Here is a 19262-nt window from a genome sequence, read left to right as displayed (position 1 = left end):
AGTAATCCCACGGACATAAGCCAGAGCCCATGAGCCCTGACACCCGAGCATCCTATTCCCTGCACCGCAGCCGAGCATGCCAACCTCTGAGCCTCCTTCCAGACCTCCCCGGGTATTTTCCTCCAGTGCAGGCGAATTCTCAACTCAGCTACAAGAAGCAAAAGAGAAGCAGATGCAGAATTACAGTTTGCCATTGCATAGCGCAAGTGAAACAAATCCAGACGCAGCCGCATTTATTAACAGCTGGATCACAGGAATTCTGAACAAAGACAAAACCGAGAAGCCGCGCAGTAGTTAGGAATCGAGAGCAGCTCCGGTTGTGTTCTGTGACCGAACCAATCCCGCAGATGTCTCGCGAGGCACGGGCTGCCTGTTCTCAGCTCACTTTCCAGAGGCAAATACAGATGCTTCCGAAAGTTCCATCCTGTGGTTGGTTCATTTCTCCTCCCATCCAAGCATCTGCTGCCTGCAGCTCACGCCGCAGCCTTTCAGCTTCAGCTAGAAGGAATGAGCCAATTAACCTGGAGGTTACACAAAGAAAGAGGAAAGCAGGCGGCCTTTAATCAGACCAATCCAGCGAGCATCTCCAACACCCAACTTTTTTTTTTTTTTTTTTTTTTTTTAAAGAGGAGACTGAAAAAGTCATTTAGTAAAAGCTAGCTAAGATAGAGACCAAGTGACAGGCAGTCTCCAGATAAGAAATACAGGATTTGGATCAGAATCCCCCAAAACACAGGCTACATCTCTGGTAGATGAAAGTGGTCCCCTCGATATACACCCCCCCCTTTTTGGTATTATGTTTCTGAGAAGTGTAACACAGAGCTTTCAGGTAGAGCTTCTGGCTCCTGTACTTTGAAAGACTAAAAGAAAGCCTCTCAGAAGAGATAAGCAGTGACGCGGGGGCAATTAGCATGACATGCAAGCTACAAGTTTGATAAATCGTGCCAGGAGGACAAAGGTAACGGTGGTAACCAAAGATAACTGCTATTTGGAGATGTAGGGACTTTCGAGCTATGGGATTTCTTCACTAAGACCAGCACCTGCCTGGCTACGAGCTATTCACCCCCAGGAAGGAAAAGCATTTCCGCAGCAGCAGGTCAGTGCTGGCAGCGCAGCCAAAGGGACCGAAGGAGCCATGTCACACACCTGCATGGTGCACAGAACCACGCTGCTCACGGCGGCACCTGAAGCTCCAAGGCCAGCAGGAGCGGGGCGGCACACGTTTATCCCTCACCCGAGCATGGAAAGCCAGAGGTTTAACAAAGGACACCAAAAAACATGCTACAGCATAAATCCGTGCAGACAAGCCTTCTGCCCAACCTGCTGTGGTTCTGACACTGATATCTGCCCCCCACGTGCCATGGGAGCGCGCAGAGTAACACGGCCCTGCTGGTTTACGGAGTCCCAGCCACCACCGGTTACTGCGCCCCGCTCCTCTGCTCTTCGTGCTGAGACCCTTGCACCCCCCCCCACCCCCAATACGTGCCGTGTGTGTGTCACACACATATTTAGTGGGTTTTTCCACCCCCAGTGCCCCGGAAGAGCTCAGGCTTGAACCTAAAGCCTTATCAGGAAGGCTGAAAGAACGGCTTTGGAAGTCCGGTATCAGTAAACAAGAAGAGTCGCAGGTGGACGCACGGCTTCCCCTTGGAGTTTGACCCAGCAACAACTTCCAGCTTAACCCAAAGCTTACATTGCTTAGGTAATTACATCCAGGCAGCTGGAGTCTGAAAATTGAAATAACTTAAGGACAAAACAGGGTAGGCAAGTCACTTCCTAAGTGACTTGGTAACCTGGAAAGCGGCTTTTCTTTAAAAATTTAGCAGGGAGAGCAACGCTACCCAAGCCTTTCTGCACGGGCTGGGTCATGCGCTCGAGATCAGAGACTATTTCTGTTCCACCTTCCTGTTCCAGAGGTTTGTTTATAAGTCTGTTTGTTTTACTCCTCAGTTTATAAACCGTGAAGTCTTTTTTAAGCAACACCACAACTTGAGGAAAAAAAACGCTTTTTACAGTTCTACAATCAAGATGCTCCGATGCATTTCGACTTTGATTACCTGTTTTATGCACGCGTTGTGTCGCCCTCTTCTAATTTGCAAGTTAAACATTGTGCTGAATTCGCTTATTAGAACGCAGCTGTGAGGATAACTCCCACTGAAGTTTTGATGAGATAAGGACATGCAGCACGTCAGCCTCAATCTCCCCCTCGGCACTCAGTAAATTCACATTTTTTCCATTAAATGACCAAGAGTGAAATTGCTGAGCAGCATAAATGCCTACTGCAAAATATATAATGCGAACAAATGTATTTAAATCCTATACAGATTTCAAGAGCGAGTTTTGCACTGTATAATTTTCTGTCCAGTTCACGTTCAACCATGCGATTACATCAGCACCTCAAAATATTAGGAGATGTGACGCCTGCCAGGGAATTTCATTTGGGAAATGTAACAGGCACAGTCAGCATATTTGCCTGCTGAAAAATAAGGCTACGGACAAATTACATAGCAGAGAAAAACAAACATACCCCAGGCCCAGAGGAAGAAAAAGGTTTTATTTCCATCACTTTGGCGTTTTCAGCCTTTCTGCAGGCACACCACAGAGGGAAAGCGGCCGGGGGGCCTTTCAGGAACAGACCGACCGAGGCGAGCGCCTTCTCGGCGGGATCCAGCGCAACCAGGAGGACTCGGATCTCAGGGAGCCACACGATGATCCGCGGGCATTCAGCTCCTACCAGCACAGGACGGAGTACTGCTTTCACGGCGATAGGTGATCGACCATGCCAAGAACATCTCTCGGCATGTTCTGCTCCCACTCCCCAAATGGGGTTTAAGGGGAAGGAGAGGATCCCAGAAGGGTTGGTCTCAGCCAAGGCTCCAGACCAGCTGGCCAACACCTGCAGGCTCAGGCTTTGAGCTGGAACCCTCCCACCGGGCTCACTGCACCTACAGAGCCTCGGCCTCCTCTTCCCCCTTCCACCCAGGAAGAGACGGTGCAGGGAAGAGGCGAAGCAACCATTAAGAGCACCCCACGGCCAGGGGGCTCACCAGCACACCGGAGCTCTGCCACAAGTCTCCACAGGTTGATCTCAGACCGCACCCCCAAGAGCTGTAAGTGTGAAAATGCGATGTGGTGTTGTGGGTAACACGTGTGCCACCAGCCCAAGATTGCGGCCCAAGAGAAGCAAATTCCCCCGGTTTCCTGAAGACGCCACTGAATGTCAGCACTGTAACACAGGTTACTGAGGAAGCAGGAGAGAAACAGAAATAAGAACCAAATTAATTGTCGTTTTGTTCCCTCCTCCCCAGGCCTGTATGCTTGGAGGCACGGTCAGCTACAACGCAGAACAAAACAGCGGAACGAGACATAAATAACAAACATAATAAACAAGAAAATCTCATTACTCGAAATGTAAGTATCTGGAATTAATCAGTCTTAAGCTTCTTTAGCAGAGCTGTACACAAACCCCCACCAGCAACACTCGGCTTTAAACCCAGGGGAGCAGCACCCCTGCAGGACGGGTCCCGGCACGGAGCACCGCGTGTAGCGGACGGATTTGGGCTCAGGAGGGGAGCGCTGGGCGAGGCAGCGTGCTGCTGCTGCTGCTGCCGCCACCGCTGCGGTGCCAGGCCTGGCCGGGCAAAGCTGCCCCCAGCACGGTGCTTCCAGCACTGCCAGCTCCTGCGCGGGGCTCCGGGAACAAAACATGGGTGAAAGGACGGAGCCCCTCGTTCTGACACTACCTCGGGGCAGGGAACTGCCACCCAAGCGCACAGTCCCTAAGAAATACCCCGCACTCGGGTCTTCGAGTCGAAAAAGCAGAAGCCACCATGGCTCTCCTAGAGGTTCAAGCTCTAAGCCACGTTACTCTGACAAATCACAGCAGCTTCTTCGAGGAGATTACAGGCAGTTTGGCATAGCTTAAGAGCCCTAGACGCACCGTACAGCTTCGCCCTTAATAACTTAACCCCCTTCCTCCGCTCCGAGCTGGGCACTCCCTCACTTAGCTCCTCAAATGTTTTCCTCTCACTTCCCAAAGAGCATTCAAGTTACTGGTGCGCTCCCGAGCATAACTTTCTATTCTCTTTCCTGACAGTCAATTACCAAAATAACTCTTCTATCCTCCCAGCGTCACTTTTGGACCATTTCCTACTCTCATTATACAACCAGGGACCTCTACTTTAAAAGGAAATCTCATTTTAATCGCAGGAAGTCGGTCCCCCAGGGGAAAAATATTAGAGACGTCTGCAGCGCGTTTAAAAAAGACACGGCATCAGCTGATGCCAGCCGGAGTTAAGATTTTTAGAAGCGCTGTATTAAATTACGTGCTCCGATCAACCCTCGAACAGCCTTCTTGAAAGGTCTTCGAAGCAAAAATAAAACCACCCCACACGCAATGAGCTCAGATGGCCCACAGACAGGCTTCGGTGGGCAAGAAACGCAGGTAACGAGGAAAACAGCAGCACGGGCCAGGCGTGAGTCGGGCCGGTAGGGCGCAGATGGAGGGAAGGAGCAGCAGAGCACCCCGAGCACAGACGCAGCTCACGGGCATTCAGCAGAGACCCAGCTCAGCGCTTTAAAACTAAAGGCTTTCATCAAACGCGTAAGGAGATTTACTGCACAATCCGGCCATCTCCTGCCAGCCGACAAATCCAGCTGCTCCCGGCCAGCGCCACCCCAGCCGTGCACTAACCCCCCCGGAGTGCCCCCCTACCTGAGCGCGGTTCTAGCACACCGCCAGCACAACGGAGCACGCCCGAACCACGGAGCAGTGGACTGAACGAACACAAACCCTCGGGAAGGTCCCTCTCCAGCAAGGGCTCGGGTCAGATGTGGAGGAAGCCCTGGGAGCTGCCTGCACACACACACACACGGCTGTGCCCATCGGCAAGGCCTTTGTGCGGTACCAGCCACTCGTGGTCGCTTGGCGAGTTGGCAACCTCAGCTTGGAATCGTTTCCCACCTTCACGGGGTTCACGTTTTTATTGGAGAAGGAAATCTCCCAGAAGCTGCCAGTAAAAGAACGCAGTACATCAAAATATCACGAGTTAAAGAGTTGGTATAGTTTTAAGAACAAGAATAAGACCACCGATGCAAGCAAGAGAACAGCTGACCAATTATTTTTTTTAAAACCATCATTGCCATCTCCTGCATTAAAGCCTCGGTTCTCAAATAAGCGTACAGCTTGCTGGACACATTTGGCTTGCAGCAGCCAGGCAACGCCATACACTGTATTCAGATAAATAACCATTATTGGCAGCAAAACAACCATTGTATTTAAGTGGAAATTAAACCTGCAAATGTCAGTTTCAGGCAAGCTATAGAATCCCTCCTTAAAAGAGAATTCCCAAGCTGGAAGTAGGTTGGACCAAAAGCAAATAAGCCAGGGTTACATCAAGGCAGTGCTAACGCAGCTATACATCCCTATAAATCCAGGCAGTCACTCACCAATTACACCAATGCAAGCTACTAAGAGGGTCACCCTGGGACAAATATGTAATCCCCAATGTGACACTTGATCCTATTGCCCTACATGCTCTGTCCAAATCCCAATGCGTAACAAAAAAAGTATGTTTTACTCAGAAGACCAGTTTAAAAAAAAAAAATCCACTCCTCAGAAGACGAGAGAGATATCCCCTAACTTTCACCTTGTACACGCTTAAATGGGTGGAAGCGCAGTCTAAGAAAAAACAATACATGTGCTTCACGCCTAAAGATATCCTGAAAAAAGTAACACCGAAGATTACGTACGCTGCTTTATATATAAGCTCCATTTTACGTAACCCGTTTGCATTTGAGCCACCCACCGCCCCCTACGCAGAGCTCCCATCGAGGCGGTGTCCCAGCAGTGCCCCGAGACACGGGTGCCACGCGTTAGGACGTGTCACCCCCAGGCCACCTAAGGGCTACCAGCCTCAGGCGAGGTGACGATGTCCTGTCGCCCCGTCCGGCTGGAAGCTTCTGGCGCTGCCGGCGGAGGTGGAACCATCCTGCAGGCTCAGCAGCAGCACGGGCTGCAAGTACCAACTGCACCGCTGACCCGACGTCTCCTCCAGGGCCTCAGAGCCGTTTTAAAGGTTTCCACTCACATCCCACCCTGCTCTTCCGAGGTTTATCTCTGCCTTCTCAGGGATAACGTCATATATGCTAAAGTTTTTCTTTTATTATCACAGTAACGCTTCTGAAGCTGCGCATCAATAGCTCATCTCGTGACTTTCTATTGCATCCTTAAATACATTTAAGTTACCGCTGCATACATGAATCACTTTAAAATCCACAGCTCCTGCTAAGTTAGAAGTCCAAATCATCTCTTTACATCTAGAACCCTTTTTCTAACTGCTTTCATTTCATGACCAAAACAAGAAACCATCTGCTGCCACCACAAGAGTCAGAGGGAAGGAACAGCCTGTGACTCAGTTCTTTGTCTCATTCTTTACCTCTTATGTCTGCAGCATCCAATTCGAAGCCTCTGCTGCAGCTGGCTTGGGGATTTTTGTCTCTGCTCCTCCACAGTTTTGACGTCTCCGATTACTTTCGCTATTAAGTAATAAAATATGCAAAAGAACTTCTTCACGGTGGGGGAGCACTGGGACAGGCTGCCCAGGGAGGTTGTGGGGTCTCCTTCCCTGGAGATATTCAAGGCCCGTCTGGACGCCTACCTGGGCGGCCTGCTCTAGGGAACCTGCTTTGTGCTTTGGCAGGGGGGTTGGACCCGATGAGCTCTGGAGGTCCCTTCCAAGCCCTACAGTTCTGTGACTGTGATTAATGAGGTATCCACGGGCAGCAGAATGCCTGCTCTGAGATTCCTTAAGACCAGTGCAGATAGATGCAGGAGCATCTTAAAAACAAGCACCACACCCAACACAACTGCAGTAGAGAAACAGCTGCCGCGGAGTCAGAAGACTGACAGGAGAACACCCAAGGTGAAACGGGAAGGGGCCCGGAAACGGATGAGAGGAAAAATCCCCATCAATGGCAACAACCCCAACTCGAGATCCGGGCACTTGCCGCTAAGACACCTCGCCCCACCCAGAAGAACCGCGCTGCAGACAGTAACTGACGTTAAGGCAGGAGTGGAGCACGCAGCACTGCTGTAAGCAGGGCTAACAATCAGTCGCACGTACAAACGCTTTCTGCGGGCTTTCCTGACGGGAACACATCCATGGTTTTGGACGCTTTGCCCCACTCCTCCCCAGGCCTTACCTCCGCAAGGCTCGCAGCCACGCCACCGGCAGCGCTCCTTCCACCTGCTTCCCGCAGCACAGAGCCAGGTCGGTGCCTGCCCGCATCCCCTTCTCAGCCAGTTCCCTTCTCCCCTTTAACTGAGCTATGGGCCTCCTAAAAATAGTTCGAGAAATCCCACCTGACCCTAACCCACTTCACAGCACGCACGGTTACAGTGCCGCAGAGAGCCCGACAAAAAGCTGCAGCCTCAGAGCGGCCCCGCTACAGAACGGGCACCACGATACGGGAACAAACCCCGGCGGCACGCCGCTGGAAGGACAAACAGGCCAGGGTGCCCACGGCACGGACCTCCCGCAGCGAGCGCACAAGTGGCGGGCTGGGGGAAGGGACGGAAAGGGACAATGAGAGTGACGAGACGCGAGAGCACACGCCTGCTTCCCCCAGGAGCATTTTAAGCACGTCACAAACTCCAGCTCGGCCGCACACAGGGCGCGCTGCAGGCATCGGGTGGGGGTTCAGAACCCCGTGGGCAGGGGGTCCCCAGCACCACGATTGTCACTGTCGGGTCTGAATTGATCCCATATTCTCGGGCTTCAGGAGTCCTAATGGGAGTACGTAAGCACACTTTGAAATTCATCTGATGAAAGCTCCCCTAGTTTTACTTTGTCTAAAGCAAGCGTCAACACCCTGCGTTGGGCTGAGAAGCAGCTTTCCAGGATGATGTAGCCCCAATGCAATTTTACCAAAGGAACAATGACTCACTCCCAGGCGGAATGCGGTGGAAACGTATGACCTAATGCTCTGAAAGAAGCTTGCTTTTTCAAAAAGAAACAGCTTTAGTATGTACAGTATCTTCCCAACAGCTAACGTTTTAAGAAGGGAGTTTCTGCACAACGGAGCTTACAAAATTACCTCTTTTTTTTGGCATGTTTCAGCTGTAGCTAGGCTGAGTGGCTTTTGACAAGGGCTACCTGCGCGCAGCCCACCGAGCCTTAACTTCAGTCGAAGGCTACACGACCACAGCCCTGCGTGACCCTGCTGCCCCGCGTCGGCCCTGCCTAGGACAGGGCAGAGCCAGCAGGAGGGAGGCGCCGCCCCGGCACCCAGCGTGGACGGAGGCGTTACAGCAACGTGCTAGCGCTCAGCCGGTACCAAACATTTGCAAGCTGCGAGCACTCGACTGACGAGCAGGACAAGCCTACTTCGTGTTGAGCTGGATTCCTGGCAGTGTTGCGGGGGATCCTCTGTCTACCAGAGGCCGATTTTACGACTGACCAGCCAGCAGCTGTACGGCTTACTGGAGTTACCTGTCACAAGGGGGCCCAGAGTGACTGGAGGGATTTCAGCGCGCAGCGACCATCCCTCGGGTTTGATCCTGCATTGTTCCCCGTCTCTCAAGAAGACTCCAGACAAAAGGGGCAGAGCGTGGGCGGAGAATCGGAGTTGGTGACACAGCCTAATCAGGATTTCAATCATGCTAATGGATGTGATTAACTGCATACTTCTCCTGGAAGCTTCCTGCAGCTGCACAGGAGTAGCTTGATAGCCAGAACTGCATGAGGGACCTGCTCGGCCCACGGTAATCTCCAGCTACACCATGTGCGGCACGTCACCCAGGGTGCAGGGATGCACCTAATACTTAGCCCTAATTCCTCCCACACAGCAAATCTTCCCCCGTGCCAACGCAGGCATCTGGGGCAGGCTGCACAGACTCCGGACCTGTTTGTGCCGAAGTCTCTCCACAGAAGCACGTCGCTGCTCCGCGAGGCTGGAAGTCTCACCTTCGCTAACAAAGCTGGTACAAGGCCTGCTGCGCTGCACAAACGGGCCTCAATCATGCAGCTAAAACTGATTCTTTTTTTTTTTGCTAGTCCTGTCCAAGTCACAAGGACACAGCTAGCTTTTCTTTGGAGTTAGTATCTTGCTACCTCTTACGAGAGCTCCTAATTCAGTGGCTGCCACTCTGGGGAAAAACTCTGAGAGGAGCCAGACAAGGATGAAAAAAGCAACAAGAAATACGCCTTTTTTTTTTTTTTTAAAAAAAACAGTGAGGTGATTGGGTAGGCAGGGAAGAAGTCCCCTCCCTCCCTGTTCCCTCAGGCAAGTAACCCACCAGCCTCCCACCTGCCAGCAGAAGTTCCAAGGGAAGGACGCGTACTTCGGAGCTTCACGGCGCCATCACTCACATACGCATCCCCTCTGCAGCTAGGCAGCAGACCTCCACCTCCCAGCACCACATCCACCTCCCAGCACCACGTGCCTCCTGTGTTTTGCAGAGCAACAACTGCAGACACGCTGCTATCAGCAGCTGTTTGGACAACACAGGCATCCCGGGCGCTGTCATACCAGCCTAAGACTAAACTTGTTTGGGAACAGACCTGCCCTCCCCAAACCCTTGACACTCTGATTTTAATTTTTTTTTTTTTTTTAGAGCTTAAATACTGCTCCAGCATCACACTGGTGTCTGTCCATAGTCCTTTGGGTTTAGGATTCCAGCACAGCTTGAATATCACAAAACTCTGAAATAATTTGGAACATTTATAGCTTCAAACTGTATTAAGGAGCCTCCCCGTGAACAACACAGCGCACTAGCGTGAGCCAGAAGCATTGTGCTTGTATTGTTAGCAAGTTAAAAATCCGCGTAACATCCACAGCAACTGATTTCGCTGACCTTTCCATCCCACAAGAAATTCTTTTACATGTGCAAAATACCAAGTCATGGAATTGGCTTCTGAGATGTAGGAGGCTGCAGAAGTTCACGGCTGGGGACAGGAGGGCGAGCTGTACGAGCCTACCTGCACGCCTAATTCACATGGGCTGTACTTTGGCAGCCTGGCTTTTATGCCACCCCCTCGAGGATCTGATCCAAAGTACATTTACCCTTCCCTCCGGGAGATGAACTCTGCAGCAGGGGACAGCAGCGATGATGGCTCAGACCCAGGCTGCTCTGCCACCGCTCTGCAGGCTGTAATCACAGAGCCTGGCGTTTCTCTGGTCTACATTTGAGTATGATCTAACCTGCCTCCGAGGAGATACAAAAAAGAAAATGACTTTGATAGCACTGTTAAGACATGAGGAAGCCGCACACACAGGCATTTGACTAAGCAAGAGATTCATCTATTTTAGCTGGGACAGGAAGTATAAACATGAAGCTACAGGAAATAACTCTGCCTTTCAGAGCAGTATCAGCTTCTTCCAGTTTGCCTTTGAAACTCCAAAAGCACACACAAAATATATTTTCACTGGCTACAATCAGACTGGCAACAACACGATGAGTAACATGCCTCGAGCTCTTAAGTTTCCGAGGAGGAGACCTGGATTTTATCTTCAATCTCCGTCGAGACTGGCAAGATAAATTATTTGGGATTTTTTGGACTAGAACAAGGTACAACTATACTCCATTTGTCTTTTAAGTAACCACCGCTTTCATTTGAATTGCGAGTAGCTCAAACGCACCTTCACAGATTCATACCCTGTCTGACCAGTGGTTTCCCTTAGTCATAAGTTTGGCATATATCAGAATTTGGAAGTCTGCACATCAGTGTATGTGGAGACAAATACAATTTAAGGAGCAGTTATTAGCTGAAGATAATGAATAGAGAGTTTATTAAACAGCAGGTGAGCTGAAGAATAGCACCCAAGAACAAGAAAAGCACCAAGCGATAGGTACAAACTAGTCCTGAACTCTACAAGAACTCAAATTTGTTTTAATGGCTCAGATTCATTTATTTCTAGGGAAGAGAGGCAACCACTAAAACACAACAGGGGTTGGGACCTCAATTATAATTACTGCTCCTTTCACTAAAATTAAGGCTGAGTCAGCCCTTTCTACTAACTCTAGAGGGATATGTAATTTATTTGTTTAAACTGAGTATTCATCAGACTCCATAAAACAAGCTTAAGAATGGAAATCCAGTCCTACCCCAACCTTACCTACCGCTCCTTTGAAAAACAAAAAGCTGTTCCTATTTCCATGGCGTTTCTGCTGACCGGGTTGTCTTGTGCTCGCGCTGTTGAGGGGCAGGTGGGTGGTGGAGGGCGTTTAATACCGCGATAGGATAAGTTCACTTTGGTATTTAAAGCCTAAACTTAACTGGCAAACATCCTTAGAAGTTAAATGAAGGAGCACTCTGAACCAAGTACCTGAGAGGCAGCATTGCCACCCTTACTTGAGACTTCCCAGCACCATAAGGCACGGCATATGCAGATACCAGAATAAGTCCACGCTGCTTTCAACAGCTTCTGGGAGCTCGCCCTGCGACTATTCACCTCCCTGTCTCTTTCCTCCGCTCGCTACGATGCCCACAACCCACTCGGACAGAGCAGAGGGCAAGGGCTGGAGCAAGGCACTGGCCCACAGCACCACACCGCTCGTAACCTTCAAAGCTTCCCGCAGACAAATTGGAGATGTGCTCCAACAAGCTGCCCGGATAACCCGCACGGGGAGGTCCTGCGACTCCCAGCGCTGAGCTGCGGCGTTCAACGCTCCCCGGAGCCAGCCCGAGGATCACGGGCCAGCAGCACATGAACTGACTGACAGAGTCGTTAGCTTTTAAGAAACTACCCGATAAAGCCAGATATTCAGCGCTTAGCGAGTATCCCCTGCCATAAGCACACTACCAGCAGGCCTCCCGTTCGGTCCTTGCAGGCGAGGGACTGGATCCTCCCGTCACCATCCGAGGACTCGCTGGGCACCCACAGAGCTGTGCCAATGGCAACGCTGGGCTCTGGCTGAGCTTTAAGTGCCACGATCTGCAAGTCACTGACACCTCTTTGTATTATTTGATCTTTCCCTGGTGTCATTTCTGTAGAGGCACAGAACAGATTTAATAACATCCGTGTCCTTCAGCCTTAGAGTCAATCGCATTCACAAGCATCAACCATTCTCCCTTTGGGCTAATTATTTCTCGCTAAGGTGTCATTATTTCCCAAAGAAAACAGAGCACATTGCAGCCACTGCAACAGAAAGTCAATTAAGCTATTTTTAAAATTGAACAGTCCATCTCATCTGATCTGAGGAGGGCAAGAAGCCATGAATCCTCCGAAATGTGACTAAAAGGATAGTCAGAAGCCTCATCGGTTCTCATAAGTCCCCCCTTTCCGCCTGCCTAAGTGACTACTTGGCTGGGCAAAACTGCTTTATCATAATGCTATTACAGCCTCGAATATTGTTGAATTATTTCTTATCTTCCTCAAAGAGAAAGTTAATCGAGTTACAGCAGAACATTATATAATGCCAGTACAGCATACAACACCAGATGGAATAATTAAGGCCTAACAAAGAGGAAATAAGTTTTACAGTTGGAGAACTCCAGCGCAGGCAGGCCCGTCCTTTCAGTTTGCAAAACGCAGCTACGGCAGCGTCAGACGGAGCGCCCTGCGTAGGGAGGCACCGCGCAGGGCTTGCTAGCCCACAAGCTGAAACATTAGAAAAGTGCTTAGATGTCCATCGCACTATTCAAGGAGCCTTTCGGATGCACTGCTGGAGCTGCAAGCTGCGAAGAACGTGGCTCATTAAATATAGAAGTCCAGCTTCACAAGAAAAAGACAACTCATTTACCGTATTTTTTAAAAGTTATTTGTTAAACCCGTATAGGGATCGGCAGACAGAAAGAAAAGAGGAAGCAACCAAGACTTATCAGCAAACACCTAGGAAGGATTTTACCGTATATATATAAAAACAAGTAAGAGCCAGCTTAGATAGGCTTGCAGACTGCGAATTTCACACCCACCGTGGCGGAATTGGGGGTTACCCCAACGCACTCTGCCCCCAGCCAGATCAATGCGGGGGGGGTCTGCCGGCGGCACCCCCAGGGCCCAGCCCCCCGAGCTGCCCGGGGATCTCCCGGCGGGGCGCACCCACCCCCCCCCCGCCCTGCTCGGCCCCCTGCCCGCGGGGGGGGGGGGGGAAGCCCGAGGAGCCCCCCAGGAACCCCGGGAGCCCCCCAGGAGCCGCCCCGTGCCGGGCTGCCCGCCCCAGGGCCTCCCCCGACGGGACAAAGGCGGTGCCCGCACCCCCCCCACACACCCCCCCCAGCCCCCTCAGAAGGGCCGGGGCCGGCCCCCGCCCGCCGCTCGGTACCGGGGGGGGGGGCTGCGGGGAGCGGCTGTGGGCCGGGGCCGGGCGGGCAGCCCTCAGAGACCCCCCCCCAGCCCTCAGAGGCCCCCCCCCCAGCCCTCACAGAGCCCCCCTCAACCCCCCCCAGCCCTCACAAGCCCCCCGCCCGCCGCCCCCCCCCCCCACACACAAGGCCGGAGCCCCCCCACCCCTCACCGCCGCCGCCCCTCACGGCGGGCACCCCCCGGGCGCCCCCAGCGGGGGCTCCGCAGCCCCCCACCCGCCGCCCTTACCCTCAGCGGGGGCTGCCGCCGGCACGGAGCCGCCTGGCGAGGGTCGCTGTCCCCTGCGGGCCCGGCCGGGGGGGAAGGAGGAGGAGGAGGAGGAGCAGCAGGGAGCGGAGCGGGCGCTGGCCTCACGCCGAGCGCACTACCCTGCTGGCGCCGTGGGCGGGCCCTCGGCCGCTCCGCCAATCGCGAGGCGCCGCGCCCGCCGCCAGCCAATCGGCGCGAGGCGCGGGCGGTGCAGGGGCGGGACGAAGGGGGCGGGCGGGGCTGAGGCGGTGCCGCAGTGACAGGGCAGCGGGGTAGGGTGCGGCGCGGAGGGGCCATGGCGCTGGGTGGGGCGGGGCGGGGGCTGAGGGGAGGGGGCTGAGGGGAGGGGGCTGGGGCTGAGGGGAAGGAGCTGTGGGGAAGGGGCTATGGGGAAGGGGATATAGGGAAGGGGCTATAGGGAAGGGGCTATAGGGAGGGAGGAACGCAGCACAGAAGGGTTTTGAGGAGCTGGTGATGAGGGGGAGAGCCTGAGGGGAAGGGATGTGGGCAGCAGGCAAGGGGGCAGGGGGCTGAGGGGACATGGCAGAGAGGATGGGGCTGAGGGGATATGGCTGAGGGGATATAGCTGAGGGGACATGGCTGAGGGACATGGCTGAGGGGGACAGGGACCTGAGGGACATGGCTGAGGGGACAGGGGGCTGAGGGGACGTGGCTGAGGGGAAGCAGGAGGCTGGAGGGCGATGGCTGAGGAGAAGCCGTGAAGGGAGATGGCAGCTGAGGGGGAGCAGTGAGGGGAGGTGGAGGCAAGGATGGCTGGGGAAGAGCCTGAGGGGACGCGGTGAGGGAACGTGGGGCTGAGGGCAGACGGGGCTGCCTGGCACTGACAGGGAGGCTCTGGGTGCTGGCAGGGGTGAGGGCGCCTTTGCACCATTGCTTTGGTGTCGGTGCCACCTCTGGGGGTGGTAAGAGCGGGTCCCCTCCCCAGGCAGAGGCGAGCAACCCATATGCACAGTGCTGAAACACAGTGACAAGGGGCACATCTTGCTTCTTGGAATCAAGGCTTTGTCATCACACCTTTGGGGACCGAGGAGGTTGCTGACAGACAGAGAAGTCTGAGGATGGGTGAAGGCTGAATGAAGATGAAGGAGGTCCCATAGAAGTGGGAAGGAGCTACATTTGGCCGGGGAGAGGATGTCCGTACATTATACACATTTGTGCTTCCAGGAGGACATCTCCCCGGCCAAATGTAGCTCCTTCCCAAATGTGTATAATGTACATGGAGACTGTCTGAGGTGGTGAGGCAGCTGGAAGGAGGTTCTTGCTCCAAAACATAATGTCCAGGGCAGGTGGAGAATTCACCCACCCGCCCAAGTACCTGAATGACAGACATCACTGGTGCTTTTGCTTAGATTCTACCATGGCCCTTCTGGTCCAGAAATATGGGTATCTTTGCCTGCAGGACAGGAGAAAGACGGGAGAAGAAGTTGTAGTGATGAAACGTACAGATAGCAGGATGGTAAGTGATGAAAGAACAGGCTTTTTACAGCAGGCGTAGTTGTAGTGCACATGGCTGAAACTTCTTAGGGAGCAGATAAGTGAAAGGTGAGACCATTAAATATTGGTACAGTGACAACAACCATGCAGGAGGAATGTTCAGGCTCATGCTTCATGGCTTAAACCATTGCAACCTATTATGCGAGTTCATCCTGGAGGGAGGGGAGGTTGTCCCTGTCTGTTGACAGCAAAGTTAGTGCATGTGCCCCAGGGGTGTATGTGTGTCACTCGTCTGACCAGAGGGAGCTACTGAATCTCATGGGAGTATGCAACACACTGGCCTGCTAGATAAGAAAATCAAAGTGTGGTGACTAAATTAAACCAAAAATAGGTGTGTCTCTTAGGTCTGATCACTTGCGGGAGGGAACACCCTCTGCATCAGGCTGTGGGAAGGGGCACACCCCATCCATGTGCAGGTAAGGTTGCAGCTTCTGCCCGCCCCCCTCCTGCCAAACTTGAGAACTGGGTGCTTTCCAGGGCCCCGTTTGCAAGGGCAAGATAGGGGGAAATCCCATGTCCTGATGAAAGGCATATATATAACTACTGCTTGTACCATGTGCTATTTTTAAGTTCTGTGATAAAATAGCTTCTTAATAGCTTGCTTTGGGAGGACCAGGTGACGGTTTGAATTTCAGGGCTGTCCCAGCCTATCCAGGACTTCATATCAACATAGGCTTAAAGGTCCCTCTCTCCTCCTTGGTAAATCCACCTCTGTTCTCTGGAGCCTTTCTGCTAGGTGCTGTCAGAGGTAGGGTAGACCCTCGTTCTGGTGCAGAACAGTAATTCCCATGCCCCTGGAGCAAACTGTAATACAACAAAAAGTAGTGGGTTACATCAGTGCCATGCTAGGGAGTATACCTGACCACTGGGCTGACTGCTTTTGGCTCTAAAAAGAACTTCTGGTTGCTCACCAAGCCCTGAATTTATTCCCCAAAAGGAAAATGTCAGAGTCCATAGCCTAGACTTCAATGCACACTGGTCACATGAGAGACGGACCATTGGTGTTTTAAGGAGACAGAAGTTTCCAGACTTTACTGTGTCAAGCAACAGCTTTGATAACACCCTATTCCCAGCCAAGCACACCTAACCATCATAAATCAGGGCAGGTGGCAGCCCTTTGCTTTTTTTAATGATAGGTGTGTCCATTCTAAACTATATGGTACAGCAGGCCACTGCCCACCATAATCCAAACATCCCTATTTCATTGCACATGGAATTTGTGAAATGTCCATTTGTAAACTGGGCTACCGTCAGCCCCAAAGCAGTGCTTTTTCTCCTCCTACAGAGACAAACTAAATCTGTTTCTATGGCATGTAGCACCACTGTCCAGATAGCTCTCTCCCATCGTTGCTCTCTCATATGCATTGCTAGCTGAGAACAGATTCTTCTGCATGCCTCATCCCCATCTACAGCTGCTGCTTCTTTGTTTTGTGCGACCTTCTCCTTGGACACCTTAAGCTGCTTTAGTTTTTTGTCCTATAGCTACTCCTTACACTAAGAATTGGGCTTCCTGATATCCTTAGATCCTGTCTTGCTTCAGCTGAAGCCAGTCATACTTTTATGGTTGGCATTGGAAGCAGGATGGAAGAGTGTTTGATAGCTTAGCTTACATCTGAAGAGCAGAGTAACTTTTTCCTGACCAGAAGGAAGAACGACATGTAATACAAACTACATCTCTCCTCTGCACAGATAAATTCCTGTAACTCTTCAGAAACCATCAATGTAAAGGCGGAATGAAATCCCAGATGGGCTTGTTTCAAGGTGAACAACTGATTTACATGTTCTCGTAGTTGATACTACACTTACAAGCCTAGCTTGCCCAGAAAACTGATGGCTATTTTATTAACCTACACAAGTTCAGTGCAAGTTTGTGGGGCGCTATTTAATACGAAACCTCCCTGTTTTTGCCTAAAATTGAGAGCCTGCTTTTTTCTTTCTGGGAGCAACTTAAGGACAGACTTGATTTGTTGCTTTTCTATGTGCCTCCCCTATGCAAAACTTCAGAGCATTTCATTTATATTTGTTTATCCCTCAAAAGAATATAACCTACTTCTCCACTTGCTTTTCCAGCTGCCTCTCCAGTCTGAAGAGTCCTTTTTCAGCTGCGTGTGGCCTGAAAGAGAGGGCAGCAAGAACCACTTTCCTCTTGGCGTGGTGGCCAAAATCTACAAGGTGCTGCAAGTGCATCTGTCAGACACAGACACAGACACAGACACAGATTTCTAGGTTGGAAGAGACCTCAAGATCATCGAGTCCAACCTCCGACCTAACACTAAGTACTCCACTAAACCATATCGCTAAGCTCTACATCTAAACGTCTTTTAAAGGCCTCCAGGGATGGTGACTCCACCACCTCCCTGGGCAGCCCGTTCCAATGCTTAATAACCCTTTCGGTAAAGAAGTACTTCCTAACATCCAACCTAAACCTCCCCTGGTGCAACTTTCGCCCATTCCCCCTCGTCCTGTCACCAGGCACGTGGGAGAACAGACCAACCCCCACCTCACTACAGCCTCCTTTAAGGTAACTGTAGAGAGCGATAAGGTCGCCCCTGAGCCTCCTCTTGCAGTAGGGAGGGAGATTATTTTATTTTTGTGAGGGAGGCAGAGAGAAAGAAGCTTAGCAGGCAATGGCTCAGCCCTTTCATCAGGCCAGACAGTAAAAGTGGTTGGGGGAAAGAGAAGGGGACCAGCTCATCTCCCCAGAGAGTCACTCCTGCCCAGCAGGGCAGGTGGAGCGGGCCAGAAGCTGGGCTATTCTGCATGTAGGCCTGACTCGTATCTCCTGAGTCACTTGGGAGCACTGAGAGCTGGAAAGCGAGAGCTCATTTCTGGCAAATGCGCATTCATCTCCACTTTGATGGGAGCCAGGGCAAATTAAGGATGCCTGGTAAAGTGGCAGGGTTTGGCTCTGCTGATCCCAGGGAACTGACAGCAAAAGTCTTGGAGAGAAAGAACTGTACAGCTTTCTTGCCCGTTTTTCAAGGGTTTGTCATTCGCTCCTCAAAGCAAATGACATGATAGCCAAAGGTGAATGCCTGACATGAGAAGTGCTTGCGAGGCAGGCTGCTGGGGTTTGTCCTGGCTCCGCAGGGATGCTGCTCTCAAAGCTGCTTGCTGCTGAGGGGTTCGCTGTCATTCCTCTGATCTCTCACTCATTTCAAACAGGCAGCAGAGCCTTCGGAGGGGTCATTTCCAAAAATGAGTGCAAGGCAGAGTGGCAGTTAGGAAGTAGTTAACCTGAACCTATATTAAAAAAAAAAAAAAAAAGTTGGACTTGAGCTATAAAGTGTTTGAGTGGAGCAGTCAATTACTGCAACACTTAGAGCAGCACCCAACAGTCTTTCATTCCCAGGAAAAGGAGGTGTTTGTATGCTTTTCAAAGTGAATGCCTGAAAGCACCTTGGAGAATTTGAATACTCTTACAAAACCAGCCTGTAACTTTCACTCCCGTGCCGCAGTCTTCGTTTCACATCCACTTCCCTATCATGAATCAGGATGCAATAAGAAGCTAACTAGTCAGAGCTAGGCAGGACGCTGCTCCGGCGACAACAAAAGCATTTGTGGGTCACTGGCAGATAGTCGCCAGCCAGACAGGGCTGTTTGCTCATTGAGACTGACTCCAGCATAATGGAAGGCATGGAATTTTGGCCGGGGATCCTTGCCGTCCCAGCGACCTGTCGAGTCTCTCTGACCGGTCATGAGATTTGCCTTGCGGCTGGCACGCCCCGTGGTCTCCTGATCTGGGCTCTATCCGTCACCGTCCCCGGTGCGCGGGGCCGCGGAGGAGGAGGAGGGTGGCTGCAGCACGGTGCTGGGGCTGGGTGAGAGCTCTGCAGTCCGGGAGCACCAGCAAAAAGTGCAGCTCTGGAGGCCAGCCTGCATCCGAGCCCTGCTGTAGGTGACCCAGGGCACAGGGTGCTCCCCGCTTCCCCCACGCAGTGCCTGGTTTCCCGTGCTGGATGAGGAGAACGTGCAAACATCAGGGGACGTGGGCTTGTCGCGATGCAGGAGCTGAGCCTCGCAGCGTTCTTTAAGCCTTACCCTGCAAAGCACCGGGCAGCCTGGCCTTCTGGGGACTTAGCCCTTCTCCTCTGCACCGGAGGGGGGCTTTTAGCATCGAGCTGCTCCCCTCTCTAGCCTGGGCCTCTGTAAACCGTGCCCACTTCTCCTGAAGCAGAAAAATTGTGTTT

At 52.1% G+C, this 19262-nt stretch overlaps 1 protein-coding gene and 1 long non-coding RNA gene across 50 annotated transcripts in view; one reads left to right on the top strand and one right to left on the bottom strand.

The window, feature by feature from the left end:
* The window catches only part of MAP4 (microtubule associated protein 4), a 154449-nt gene extending 140731 nt beyond the window's left edge, over positions 1 to 13718 (bottom strand). For 40 of the 48 annotated variants that reach the window (XM_050708500.1, XM_035554476.2, XM_050708508.1 and 37 more), the window contains exon 1: positions 13537 to 13685. The gene's annotated coding sequence lies outside the window, so the exon portion shown is untranslated. Of the gene's footprint in view, positions 1 to 7203; positions 7539 to 8492; positions 8592 to 12484; positions 12543 to 13536 lie in introns of those variants that run through there. The other 8 variants (XM_035554473.2, XM_035554493.2, XM_035554489.2 and 5 more) reach the window with 8 other exon arrangements.
* A 60-nt stretch (positions 13719 to 13778) lies between these two features.
* LOC118251886 (uncharacterized) lies at positions 13779 to 17379 on the top strand. 2 transcript variants are annotated; one of them, XR_004779975.2, is made up of 4 exons: positions 13779 to 13829; positions 15404 to 15488; positions 16762 to 16833; positions 17143 to 17379. It is a non-coding gene; the product is annotated as an uncharacterized LOC118251886 (long non-coding RNA). The 2 variants fall into 2 exon arrangements; XR_007707777.1 differs by lacking the exon at positions 13779 to 13829 and adding an exon at positions 14977 to 15034 and having other exon boundaries at positions 15417 to 15488.
* The last annotated feature ends 1883 nt before the right edge of the window (positions 17380 to 19262 follow it).

This window comes from Cygnus atratus, chromosome 2 (genome assembly GCF_013377495.2).
Source record: "Cygnus atratus isolate AKBS03 ecotype Queensland, Australia chromosome 2, CAtr_DNAZoo_HiC_assembly, whole genome shotgun sequence".
Lineage (NCBI taxonomy): Eukaryota > Metazoa > Chordata > Aves > Anseriformes > Anatidae > Cygnus > Cygnus atratus.
Note: the sequence above shows the minus strand (reverse complement) of the source record. Positions and strands in the feature narration are given on the sequence as shown.